Source organism: Leptosomus discolor, chromosome 10, assembly GCF_034619465.1.
Source record: "Leptosomus discolor isolate bLepDis1 chromosome 10, bLepDis1.hap2, whole genome shotgun sequence".
Lineage (NCBI taxonomy): Eukaryota > Metazoa > Chordata > Aves > Leptosomiformes > Leptosomidae > Leptosomus > Leptosomus discolor.
In genome coordinates, this window is record NC_141400.1 from 7,505,488 (window position 1) to 7,519,834 (window position 14,347).

Sequence of the window (14,347 nt, forward strand, 5' to 3'; positions counted from 1 at the left end):
GAGGTAAGCAGTTATGTTGCAAGATCTGAAAAATACATGACAAGATACTCAAGATGGTGTTTAACACTATTCCAGGAGCAGAAAGTTTACCATTTCTGAACTGACCAGGCAAGTCAAGGGTGTTGCTTACTATGAAGTGCTTCTGTTTGGGGCATGCTTGAGGCCGATGACTTATTTATTTATTTAATAAATAGCCCTTTATCTGTTGTTTGTGAATACCTGTGAATACCGGTCTATTATAAAGGCTGAGAAATGGCTGATGGAGATACTTTGCGGGCCTATAATGGATACTATGTCTTTCAAGTGGGTCAAAAGCCCTTAAGTACTTGATTTCCCAAAGCTGTTGGGGTGTTATTTCTACTTCAGTCTAAAACTTTTGAGCTATTTTATGATGATTATTATGAATTGGTTGAAAGGCTTAAAATTCTCTTAAGGAGTGAACCAACGTATTCTGTCATGCAAGGTTTTTAGGAAGGCAAACTTCTTAGCTATATTTGAACTTCTGACTCCTCAAAGAAAACATTTGTTCATATGTGACTAATAAATGAGGTGATATAAAAAACTTTTTTTTTTTTACCATTGAATATATAGATATTGAAGATACATGTATCTTGCAGATGGGAGGAAGTTCTCTGAGAGATTTGAAGGAGTTCAAATCTGGATGGGCTTTATGGTTTTGGGAAATTCTCTCAGGAAGTCCAAGATTTCAGTACAGCATAGGTGACAACTATCCTGAGAAGAATGCTTTTTCCAGTGAAATTTGTCAACTTGTTTGTTTTTCAACTATCTTGCTGAAAGGAAGGCTGAATGATTTATTTAGCCTTGAGGCAGCATTCCTCGCACAACTTGCAGCTAGCTCTACTGGTAGTCTATAGCCCAACGCACAAATCGAAGAAGTCATCCTATGTCCTCTGAGACAGGATGTTTTCCAGTCTCTGTTTTCTGTTTATGAACGTGCAGTTTTTTACATTTGCTGTAAGCATTATTTCTGAAGTGCTTTATGCCTTTCTTTAAAAACGGGGGGAGGGTGAGCTGCGTTTTTAAGTGGTGGCAAACTGCAAACAGCCAACACCTGTTCCAGGCGGTATTTTACCCTCCCCTTAGCACAGCATTTTATTTGTAATACTCATAATATTAGAGCTTGTGACATCTGCGAAGGGTAGAGGACAGATGAGTTTAAAGCCCTCTGGGTTAAAATTAACATAATACTTGTGAGACAAAAAAAGGCATGTATCTACTCACACGAGACAGTTTAGCTGACAGATGTGATAGATAATACCGCCATTGTTCAGAACAGGGTACTCTTGTTAACCAGGGGTGTGTCTAATATAGTTGCACCCAACAAGAAACTATGATCTGGTGTGCATAGGGTCTTGTCCCTTCTACCCAAAACGTACAGCACTGCGGATTTGCTCTCGGAGGTAGGTCTGTGCATTACAGCCATGAGAAACTGCAGTTGTTTTCATTTTCTTTGTATGTATTGGGGTAATGCTGTGAAATTGCGTTCACCTTCAAGCAGACTGTGTGGAAAATAAAGATTAGTTGTAAGAGATTTTTGTTCAGCAAAAACTGTTTATATGTGTGGGTTTTTTACTGTTTAGAAAATCGGCTAAATACTGCCCAGAGCATTATCTGTGTTTTCACCAAGAGAGACTCGCTAAAGCAACAGTTAGCCTGAGTTGCTCTAAATACCGTGATCCAAAGTGGATTTTAAAAGCGCTTTTCTGTGTTAATGGCAGTCATTACCAGTATTCATTGGTCTATTGTCACACAAGGTGAGGAAGATGAGGGATTCCGTTTTCCTGAGAAGGCTCCGCAGTTGTGTTACTTGATTTCAAGGAGTGTGAGTGTAAAACAGGAACTATTTTATGCATCAGTGAGCTTTAGAGTCTTATTTACTCAGCATACATGTCAAAAGCTGTATTCGTCCTACTTTCTCCCATTATACTTCTCACTGATTTATTATGGTTTTGTTTCGTTTTCCCGATGACTTACCTTTGGAAATTAATTAAAGTTTGTATTATTAGAAGAATCTTTGTACTTCAGAAGCCTGGAATGAATGACAAAGGCAGCAAAACCAGAAAGAAGGTGATTAGAGATGCAGAGATCTTTAAAGAAAACTGTGTTTTGCACAGTAAGCGCTTGGATTTCTAGAAGGCTCAGTGGAAGTCAGCATGAGGGAAGTTGAGAGACCCTTTGGGTGTGAAGGTGGAATGACCAAGTGGTGTGTCTATCTTTCCCCTCTAAAACACCATTTGCTTGCATAGAATCTAACTTTCAGGTTTCTACTTGCTGTCTATTTATCTTTCTTCCTCAGACCTTTGCTAACTATTGGTAGAGTGAACGCATCTAAAAATCACTGTTTTGACCCCCATTATAATGACCTTGATTTATATGTCTATTAGACAAGAAAAAGTAATTTGTTTGAAAATGAGGGTGGAAGGATCAATCCCAAATCTCATGCCACAGCCTTTCTGAAAGAAAATGAGTTGGCTTTCTGTGCTACAAACTCTTAACTATGAATCTTAGTTGCTGCTCTATGAGATTCCTGTGTAATTGCCCATGAATGCAAACTCAAGTACTTCAAGTATTCACAGATGCAGAGCATCAGAAATAAAGATTATAGTAAATCAGATCTCATGAATATGCATATTTTTGTTGCCAGTAAATAATCTGAGTTATCTAAATGAAAATTCAAAATTATATATTGCAAAGGAAGCGCTCGTCTTTTTTTTTTTTTAAAGAGTTGGAAAACATTTGCAGAAGTCTTCCTGTCATTACTGTGCACTTAATAATCATGTGAAGCAAATGATACTTCTTTTTATGCTGCTTGTTTTAAATAGCTTTTATTTCTTAAATTGCTGTTAAAAATAGACTGAGAACTCTGAAAAGCAGTGGGCCACAGAGCTGGTTGGAAGCCACTGACAGCAGCCAAAGCCACTGGCCTATTTTTTTGTTCTTATAATAAGGATTTGGGGCTGAAGTGATGCTAAGGAATTTAATTCATGTCAATTAAATATAATATACAGGTTTTGATTTTAAAACTTTCCTAGGGCTTAGACACTTAGCAAGTGGAAACACTTTCATCAGTGTATGTAGTTAACATCCCTGGTGCAGAGCCTAGGCTGCTGTTAGCCACTTGGGCAGCAGCTGCGAGAAGTGTCTTGCTCTAAGGTGCCAGACTTTGTGCTGAAGTGGCTGAAGGGAGTGCACACACTCCATCTGCTCTGCAGTCTGCTCTGTGTGGGTAGAAAACTCTTCAAGAGGGTGGCAGCAAGCAGTGAGGGCACCAGTAACTTCTTAGATGTGTTGCAGCTGTGCCCTGGTAGCTCTGGCAGATATGAGATAGAAGATTAACACTGGATAGCTCAAGGTGTTACATCATCTCTGCTAGGTGTCTATTCTATCTCTTTGGTGGTTGACATGCCAGAGGCAAGAGCATCCAGTTTTCTTGTGAATCCATCTGGTGGCTGAAGGCACATTGATCCCAGTGTATGCCACTGTGCAAGCTGAGGAGTGTGCTAGACCTGGGACTGCTGCAGGGACAAGCGGCAATCCTGCTGTAGAAGCAGAGTGGATAGTTGCAAGAGTGACATGTTCACCTCTTCTCTATTTAATCTGTCTGTATGTCTTTCCGAAATCTATGTGAATGTCTGTTCAATCCCTGCTGCCAGAGTCAGAGAGCACCAGTAGGTCTTAGTTATCTGGACCAGCCTCACCTGGACTGCCACCCACATGTCCTGCCAAGGGGTTGAGAAGCCTCACTTAAGCTCAGAGCTATGGTCCAGGACTATGGTCAGCCCTTTCCCTTGCTTGTCCGAACTTGTTGATTGGACTTCCGAGATTGACCTTGGACTTGCCTCGTCACCTCTCATTTGTCTGGTAATCACAGGACTGTCAGCACAGCCCATGGCTGTCACCAGACTGGCTCTGCTCACTCTGCTGTGAGGTGGTGTCTTTAGTGAGGTCCTGCCTTGCTGCCAGGGTTGTCCTCAGCTTCTGGCTAGTCTTCCCTGGTGGAGTGATGCTGCTCCCTGGCTCTTTAATCGAACTGGTCCTCAAAACTTTTGTCTGTTTCTATAGAAAATCTGGTGTCCTTTCCACCTCACTTTGTCTAGAAATGCCTTGTATTAAAGGGAAAATTCCTGTATGTGTCTTGCTGTAAATGGTATCTTTATAAACAAAAGAGCTTTAATCTAAAGCAGGCTTTCATGGGGAATTATTAGTACTTTTTAGTATCTAGTTTTCTCATTATCATTGTACTGTAACTTATGTTAAGTAACATTCACAATTCACCCTACATGTTCATATAAGAGTTTTAAAGATACCTCTGTAAGGATACTTGCTGAAATGAAAAGGGCTTCATTTTCTGTGAGCTGTTCTGGACAAAATCAAGAGTTTACGGTTAATAGGCAGAGGACCAATCCTATAGTTAAGTCCTTTGAAGACTATAAACCTGTTGTTATCAGCTAGAGGAATTTCTACCATAGAAAAATTATTTTGTGATGGGTTACAAACAGATACTGACTTGCCTGAACAACATCAGGAAGCACTGCAACATGGTTGTCTCAATTGGAGAACTGTTTGTATGTAGTCTGAGACCTTGGGAGTGGGAAATGCTGTTGTTCTTTTGTGGTGTGTGTGGGTTTTTTCCCCTTTGTGGAAAAAGACCCATGTGTCTAATATCACCCCATTTTCAAGACAACTACTAAATTTAATGATGCCTCTTCACACTTCACTACATAATTTTTTATGACTATAGCATTGGACTTAAGATAAATCTTCTTGAAACTATTTTTGCTAGTGTTTCAGTAAAAAAAAAAGTTACTGTAAGAGATGAAAAGGTTCCTTCCCTGTCCTTTCTCTTGTGTTTCATATACATTTCAGGTAGACACATATGTGCAGTCAGGGTTTTGATTGCAGTTGTCAGTAGTTACGTTGTATGTGTTCACTTATTGTAATAATTGTCTTGAGTTAGCTCGTAAACATGTTTGTAAAGAAGTGCACATGAGAGAGAAAGGGAAATGAAGAGGTGAAGTGTCCCAAGTATATGAGAGATTTGCTTTGTTTGGTGTTACTCCTTTACTGAAGGTCATTATGTCAAATGTCAGAGGAGAGAGTAAAGATCTCTTGGATGGATTTAAGTACAAGTGCTTGTGAATACAGCCTGGGAGGCTAAAGAGACCAGTCCCTAAGCCACTTGGACCTGCTTTAAGGAAAGCCTGTTGTAATTTAAAGTCCAGCATAGGCACAGGAGAACTGTGGGATTCTAATTTCAAAGGCCTTCTTTAAGCTTAGAGATCCAAGTTCTTAAAGGTGTTTATGTGTCGAACTCCCACTCTCCTTACTGTAAAGGATTTAGATGTCTAAACTTCACTGGAGAAGAAAGATCATGGAGATCAGAGAGGGCATCAGTTCCCCCTGACATTAATACATTGAGCGTTTTGACTGAAATTTTTATTAGATTTCAAAAGTTCCGTGTGACTTTTGCTTTCCATTGCATTCTCCACCTTTTAAACAGAAATAACTCTACAGGCCAAAAAGAAAGGCAATGAGCTCTGCATTTCCTTGCTACAAACCAACTGGGAGAAGGACACTTTGTCAGACTGAATATGGAGATTGTAACGCTTTCCATAAATACCAAAACCTGGAATGGATATAGAAGCTGTAGTTAACCCTTACCTAATGGTCTTAGACTCATCTTAGTCAAAGATGTTCTGTGCTTTCATCTCCTGTTATTTTCCTAATAAAGAAAATGTAAAAGGTAATAACAGGATATCTACTTTTTCAAACTGGAAAACTTACTATTGCATACTTAGGTGAAATTGCTGAGATAATCAGACTATTGTGTGTTTCTCTACCTTACTGGCAATGATAGAGTGCAAACCCCTGTTTTGGGTAGGGATAATAGCAGTCCATGAGCTTTTTTTATTAGTGTATTGGAATAACATGTAGTCCGAGTGCCCCAGTTTCTTGTGTGTGTCTGGTATCTGATCTGTATGCTTGCTTATGTTCACTGTGATCTAAGTTGTTTTTGTGATGGACTGATTTTTAAAATAATCTCCTGTTACACTAAGGTATTTAAATTCAAAGTAATTCAGGAAAATTCTTTGCTGTTTCCCTCCCCTTTCCTCCGGCCTTTGTTAAAGCAGTCAACAAGCATCATAAAGAGAACTACTGTGTAGTTAGCTGTCCTAGAAGAAAAGGGCATGGGATATGGAACCTTAGATGCTGTGGTAGAAAATAAAACCAGCAGCAGTCCGGAGGTCTTCATGATTACATCTTTTCTGCCCTTAATTTCAGCTGAGAAGTTTCAGGACTGCTTTTCTAGGAAGAGTAGTGTCAGCTGGATTCAGAACATGGAGTAATTTCCTGAATAGACAGGCGAAGTGGAGACCAGGGACTTCTCATTACCTATAATAAGCCTGTAAAGGTGTGTCTTTGTTATACACCCTGTGAGGAGCAGTCTAGGGACAGTGTCAGTTTTCTTCAGAGAACTGTTTGAAATACTTCAGACAGTTCAAAGGCATGTTTCAATATTTTATTTTTTTTTTGCTTGCAGACTAAAGGTTTCCAATGTTTGTGTGTGTGTTGCACAGTTGCTCTAGACTTCCTGCTAATGAGCTGACTGCTCCTGACTACCCTGGAACAGCAGTTTGTGAACCCTATTAGCTGCTTCTTGACATCACGGAAATAGGTCGTTTGTTGTTTTTGTTAAGAAAAAATATTAGGTGGGAACGTAATTGGAGCTTTTTATAAAAAAATCTACTTTTCAATAAATTCCAAAATGAATGCCACTTGAAAGACTAATTGAGAGCTCAGGGGCTTAAAAATGGTTGAAAATAGTTTGCGAAAAGCAGTACCTGGGGATCTTTTATACCGTCCTTGGTTGATGAACCCAAAGAAATGGAATGAACAAGATCTTTGTTTGATGGATCATGTAGTACTTGTGTATAAGCAAAAACAGACAGAAAAGGGAAAAAAAAAAGTTACTGAGTGAAGGCATTCTCCCTGTCACAGCCTCCAAAAGCAAGGTAACAACACCCTGGCAGCACTGTTCAGGGGAATTCATCTTTATTGGTTTTGTGTCACAGAGATTAGATGCTCCCTGAAGCGCTGGAATTGAATGCATCGAAATGTGGAGTTCGATTTTCTACCATTCACTCATCTTCTCGGTTCTGAGCTGATCTTCCTCCCCACCCACAAGATCTGATCTTGAGGCCAATTTTTAACTAATTAGTGCCTTGATTTCACTATGGAGTAATATTTGTGGTTTAAGCTTTTTCCTGTGACTAGTTCCATCCAGCCTCAAGAGTTATTAACTTGGATGTATTTGCAGATAAATGAACTCTACGGTGAAGTTTATTTTAAGCTTTTTGATGGAGAAATGTGACTGTCTCATGGTTCTAATGCAAATTCCTTTTTATTACCTTTAAAATTATGGGATTGAAGGTGTGCCTCTGGATTGATATATTGGCTATTATCCCTGGTTGCACATAAATGGTCCCTTTTCCCCTAGCTTTAGCACTTATGTGACAAGTTAGACTGGAGAGCAGGTTCAGTTGAAACCAATTTTTCATTCCTAAATCACTGTATTAAAAGGATAATAGAACAGTATCTTTAAGGGTTGGAACCTGTGAATGTCTTGTCTTGATGGGAAGGAAGAAGCCTTTCAAGCCAGCCCCATACCTTGCTGAAGACTGTCCTCCAATAAATCTTGGTGCTGTTTTTCTCGGAAGTGGAGCTCTGTCACACTCTGCTGTGTCCCATAAATAATCTGAGCATTCAGAACATTACTTCATGTCAGATTGGAATAACTCATAGTCCCAATGCCCCAGTAGATAGTGATGTATCTTTTTTTTTTTTTTTAAGAGCAAAGAGTTTGATTCCTGTTATTTGTGTCTTATTTTCAAGATAAGAGGGTCTACTAATTGATTATAATTGTTAATTGGTGCTTTACTGAATGAATGAATGAGTTTAGTAGTTCAGGTAGTTTAAATAATCAAGGGTTAAATATCTTTTTCCAAACCATGGATTTAGAGTACAGCAGCCTGCAGGTCAGTTAGCATCCATGCTATTGCAGGAACTCAGTGGTTGGTACGCAGCTCAGCAGATGAAGCACTCGGATATTTCAGTTCATGTGCAGAGCTACATTCTTCCTTTCAAAAGCTGTTCTAGGAGAAAAATGGACTCGTTTTCACAAAGGCAGAGCTGTGATTAAAGGACAGCCTGCTTCCCTGGTGGAGCCTTATGGTTTAGCACAGGAGATCTTCACATAACCTAATGAAGTGAATTTTGTTCTTGCAGTGGGAAACCATAGCAACCTGCCACTTTAGAATGCATGGTATATAATCTGTCCTTCAGATAGTATTTTGCAGTCCAGAAATAGTCATTGTTTCCTAATGTGTGAATGTAAAATGTCAGACAAACGTAGCTGGAGTGACAGTGTTGTCTCCGAGGTAAACATGAGCCCTGTTGTGCCGCTTGTCTGGTGCTGCACATTTGGAAAGCAGGTTCTGGAGGAGGGTGGAGGTAACTTTTTTTTTATTATTTCTAATTTTTAATAAATAGTTTGCAGAGGTACTCTGAAAATTGGTAACTGAAAGAGCTTGCTGCTGTGCCCTTAGTGCGACCCTTATGTTGCCCTCCAACCCATACATGTCCCTGCTTATTTTTGGCACAGTTTTCTTAAATTACAGTATTTGGAGTTTGAAGTTTTTTGGTCACTGGGCTCTTTGATATCACTTTATTCAGGCTCAAATAACTATAGAAGAACTCAGTAATTAGGTAGTGGGTAAGTGCCCTGCGACTTGCTTGCAGTGGGCCAAAGCCGCTGGCTGTGCTTGGTGAAAACACAGAAAGCCTTCTTCCTTGGTTAAATAAAATGTGTATGAGCAATCTCACTGACTTCTCCCTTTGTCTCCCTCCCGTTACAAGTTCTGAAACAAAGCTGAGAGAAGTATTTTCTGTAGAAATCAGCATTGATTAATAAACGGTTAAAATTTATCTTGTGGTTCTTAGAATCTGCTGCCAGTTTTAGAGACTGGGCTACAAGTCTAGAAAGGGATGATTTAGTCAGCTTTTGTGTGAGGAGGACTGAATGAGTAGGAATAAATGGCAAATATTTAATGACATTACTAGGGATTGATTTAGACTAAACACCCTGTATTTCCTTTAAAATATTGTCACGAGTCTAGCTTGTTTAGGAATGATTAGAAATCAAGTTTAATAGCACAGGATACTCTTTATGAATGTACATTTCGTGGACTAGAGTTATTTCAAGTGTTTTCTCTATAAATCAAATGTTAATAGCTGAAATGTAGTGTTTAAGATCCAAAATTATTTTGATAGGGCTGTGATTTACTTAAGAGGAGAGCAGGACAATATTTGATCAGTGTTTATTCTGTTGAACATTCTGCTGTTTCTGTGTTATTGTGGGCCAAGGCTATTAGATTCCTTCTGCTCTTTCAAACCGATTGTTTGTGACACATAATTTTCTTTAAAATTACGGTTAACCAAATTTTTTCTTGTCACTGCCTCCATTTCTCTGCCTTTTCTGACACATGTTTTTAGAAATCATGTCTGTTCAATAGCAGTTTTTATCCATCTGCACCCTTTAGGTTTGTTTTTCATCCACCTCTGAATAATTACGCCTTCATGAACAACAGTGGAGCATAGTTAAACTATGCACATTGTCATTTTTGTTCTAACGCCTCTTTCTATATGATCGGAATCCAAGTTGTTTTCAGCTTTTGAATTTTTTTATTGTATATTTAGTACTTGCATTTGCATGTAGATGGATTCAGCGCTGGAATCACTTGCTTATGATCACTGGCGTCTAATCAAATGCTGTGGGTTTCTTGGTTTGTTTTTGTTTTAGTGTGCTAGCAGGTTTTTCTCCCTGTCTTGCTCAGGGATCTAACAGAAATCCCTCCTGTTAGGAGAGGACACCTCAAGTTGAAAGCAAATGTAAATGACGGTACCTATGCTCACATCTGTAATATTACAACTAATAATAAAAATGATTGTGTGGAAAACCCTACAGTCGTTTGAGAAGAATGTGAGTGAGATTCAGACTTCTCCCGGAGGAGGGCAGTAGCAGCACATGATTCGTATGGCCCTTATTCATGTTTCATGTAACACTCATTAAGGACTGTGAGTTTTGGTATATTTATATTAGGTGTTTCAGTGAATGTGTTGTGGAATTACTTTTATAAATTCAGAGCTGAGAAATGCCAGGAAAGACTGTGAAGAGAGGTATTTTTATAAAGAAGACGTTCAACTTAACCTCCCACTAGAATGATTTTCTGAGTTCCGCAGAAAAGCAAGACAACTTGGTGAAGGGAAGAAAATGCTATCACTTGACAAGTACAGTTGGCAAATCTGCGTTTGACTTTTTCTAGGTTTTCAGGAGATGGTCAAGTTCTACAAGAATGAAACTGAATTTTTACCAAAGGATTCTTTTTCCACACACAATGCTTAATTTTACTGTTTAGTTCAATACCCACCAAGTCTATTTACATGTACTTAAATCATGTACTTGTAATTGTTACATCCTCATGTGGCTGCTTTGCAGCAGCAGTTGTGGAAGTATTAGATGAATAATTACCCCTCCCTCTGCCTTAACATGAGACCTGTCATGTTTTCTTAATTGGCTTTCAGTATTGAGTAGCCCTAGTAAATCTGTGAGAGAACAATATATGTCATTGTAGGTGTCTTAATGAGTGTCATCTTCTGAAGCATGACTTCTCTACCCGTTGAGGACTTTTTGATATGGCATCTAGTGACATGATTCTTGGGGCAGTTAATATGGCAGAGAAGATAAGATTATAACTGGACAGGTATCTTGCTGAGGTGGCACAAGGGCTTGCCTAGTGGATTGAATAATAGAATTAATTACGTAATAGGGTATTACGGTTTTAAGAAACTTGTGATATGATGTCCAATCTACTTTTGTTTGCTCTCTGTGTCTGCTCAGTTTTACATAAGCTTGTTGTGCTTGTGCTCCACTGAGTCTGGAAACTGCAATTGCTAGCCAATAATCATGCAGTACGGTGAACTGAGGTCTCTCCACAGAAGACTCTGTAGATCTATTAAATGAAGTGGAAACAGTAAGCCCATGCAAGCACAACTGCTGCTGACTTGTCAGTGGTGGGGTGTTTGTATTTACATGCCTGCTAATACCAGTGCAGATTATGAGAGTTTCCTGAAGGCTTTGCTAAAGCAATGTGAAAGATGTATGTCTAATCCCTGGATGATGAAAAGTGGTAAAGTGGAGTTATTGGCTTTGGCATGCCAGGCAGTGCAAACCACAGTTCTGTTCTGAGTGTTAACTGTTATGCAGAACTTTTATTTCAGGCTGAAGAAAAACAAGTATATTAGCTTTGCTTGCACATAATTTTAACTATGAATTGAGAAGTTTATGTAGCTAAATTTTCCTTTGTTGGATTTATCTGCCAGTATGCTGATGGAGTCTTAACGTACCATAGGATAATGCTTCCCACTTCCTATGCATGGTAAGCAATGGGATGGATGGACCTTGTAGTTATGAAACTAAACTAAGTCTGCATAGAACCAAACTGGCAAATATGACATCATGTTTTCGAATGTATGTGGGCAGCAAACTTCTGATGGGATGAGGAAAATGTTGGGAGGGGTTGTCTGTCAGCTGTCAAAGGGGTAACTGCGGGTGGCAGGTTGCACTGTAATATGTGGCTGCTGCTTTCACGATGCATATAAGGAGAAGGTGGCATTTTTAATTGAACTTTGCATTCTTGTGTGGGAATGTATTGTACACCATGCATCTAGAAGCTATTTTCCTGGTGTTCCCATTCAGAAAAACTTAAAACACATGGCAATCAATGCTGCTCAGGAAAACGGTCATATTTGTGTTCCCAGACCTCTTGGAAGGTTAAAACCCTGTAGTTGGCTCAGAGGTGACAGCATTCACTGTAATGAATTGCACAGAAAATCAATAGGAAAGAACTATTTTTTAAAAAATGTTATTTCAGGATGATGTCAGATTAAAAATTATATATATATCTCAATAAAGCCTCTTGTATTGGCTGGTGACATGAGAATGTATAGTTTATTCAGTTACTCTGTATGCAGTTTCATATTTCTTTGAGTAGTGAGTATCTTTAAGATTCTGCATCTCTAGCCTCTCTGCTTTTATTGCATCTGATTTAATTGTAACATGGAACATTTTTCAGATTGACAGAAGGAGACCTGTAGAGGCTGTCTTCACAATCATTGCCATGAGATAAAGGCCTCCAGCATGTTGGAAGGAATTTTTGCTTTTCTTCTCTTCTGTGCTCTCCTATTGAATGTCCCAATTCCTATTGAGGAAAAAAAATCATTTGAGGGAGAGATGAATTACCAATAACTGTTTTCTTTATCCCAATAGATAAAGAGATAAAATGTATTTCCAGCTTGTCTTGTAGAAGAAAGGATTAATTTTGTTAGGAAGTATTTTGAAACTTTAAACAGAAAAAAAGGCAAGATCAACAGCTACTTCCATAAACTTGGTAGCAACTAATGGCTCAAAACTTATCTGAGAAAGGAATAAGGTGAAAAACTGGCTAACAGAAGTATCTGAGGATTTTTATGAATGTGATCTGCAGACAACCTAACCTGTAATTTCTTGGGTCCTGGGGTGCTAACTATCTGTTTCCCTGTTTCTGGCAGGACTAAGGTTATCAGCCACCTTTGCCTCTCCTGGTCTAAGACTTCTTTTCGACCTCTTGCCTCGACCTCTTGCCTATACTTGTGATTTCCAGTGTTTGTTATGCTGATAAATCTGCATGGACCCATATGCCTCAATCAAGAGCCACTTTGCATGGTGGTGCAGGCCCAGCCTGCTACTGGGGATGCGACAAGGATTTATGCTTTGCAAAAGACTTTCAGCTCTGCCTTTTTATTTCCTTTTATCCAGAGCTTTACTCAAAATCAGTATTGCTGCTTGTCTGCTAAGCAGCAGCAGCATGTCAATGCACTGCTGGCTTGCAGTTTGTAACCACGTGAATTGGCCATAGATAATGGAGGGTTTACTGAAGTGAAACCATTTTGGACACTTATATTCAATTCTTCCCTGTGCATGGAAAGTTATGAACATCCCAGGGTTCAGCCAGGAACTATGACATTTGTGTCTGCAGTCCCATCCTTCTAATAGTACCTGTTATCACCGTACCAGGCATTGGTACCCTTGACATAATGCAATAATTCCTGTCTTTAATAGCTGGTAACTAGTCAAAACTTAACCATGGGTGAAGCAAAATGGCAGCTTTTTTTATTAATCCTTAAATCCTGATTTAGTATGTTTAGTCAGAAATATACCTTGCATTTTTTTTTAAACCAGTGTTTCTACTTCGTAATCCTTGTACCTGTATACTAGTTTACAGATTTTCATAATCAAGGAAGAGTGAGTCACTCTCACTTGGTACATTTCTGAGACAGCACTGAAAGCCTTAATGAAGTACTCCAGAGAGCTGCTATGCTATAACTCATTGCAGCATTTAGTTTGTAATTAAAAAGGCTGTTCTTGATGGGCAGGACAAAAGGATTTAGAAAGGAGGATGCAGATGGGTTTTCGTTTGTGGTTTGTTTTTCTTTTTTTTTCTTTTTAAATAAAACTCTTTGAACAGGGAACTGTTGGATGCACTGAGGAAACCTGAGTGTTTTCCCTGTGTAATAGAAATCACATATTTACAACATGTAGTTATTGGAACTATTTTTCCTAATAGGTACACTGAGCTGAACTACCTGCTAATCCCCTCACCCCTTAGAAATTGTGCTTTGAGGCTTTGGGATACTTTAACACCTAAAAGTAAAAAAAGCTTTATATGGTGCCTACTGTATTCTAGATGGTCCCCTACGTGATTTATGTAAATTCTCATGTAATAAAAATAGTATTCTAATGAAAAAAACCTGACACATTGGTCACTGGATTGTGGATATGTGCAAACCAAATACTGCAGAGGTACCTTTTAAGTACCTAAGTGCCTTTTGTGTGTTTTAATGGAAACAAGAATTTCAACAAAAGGCAGCCGTCTTTAAATGGAGAAGAAAATCTAAGTCATGACTTATTTTACCCATAAGACAGGAATAAAAGAAAAGGTTTTGCAACAAGCCAGTCAGAACTACATTGGTTTTTAGGGTCTGTATGTGGAAATTGTTATCTCGCCATTCGTCATGTGCTTCAGTTTATAGTAAAGAACTTTATTAGATGTGTAATTATTTTGGGAAGCCTCTGGTAGAAACTGGTAAGTGTGGGCTGTCCTCCTCAAGCCTACAGTCTGCGCTTAGTTTTCTTGAATGTTTGGTTAAAGTTTTCTCAGTCACTGTGCTT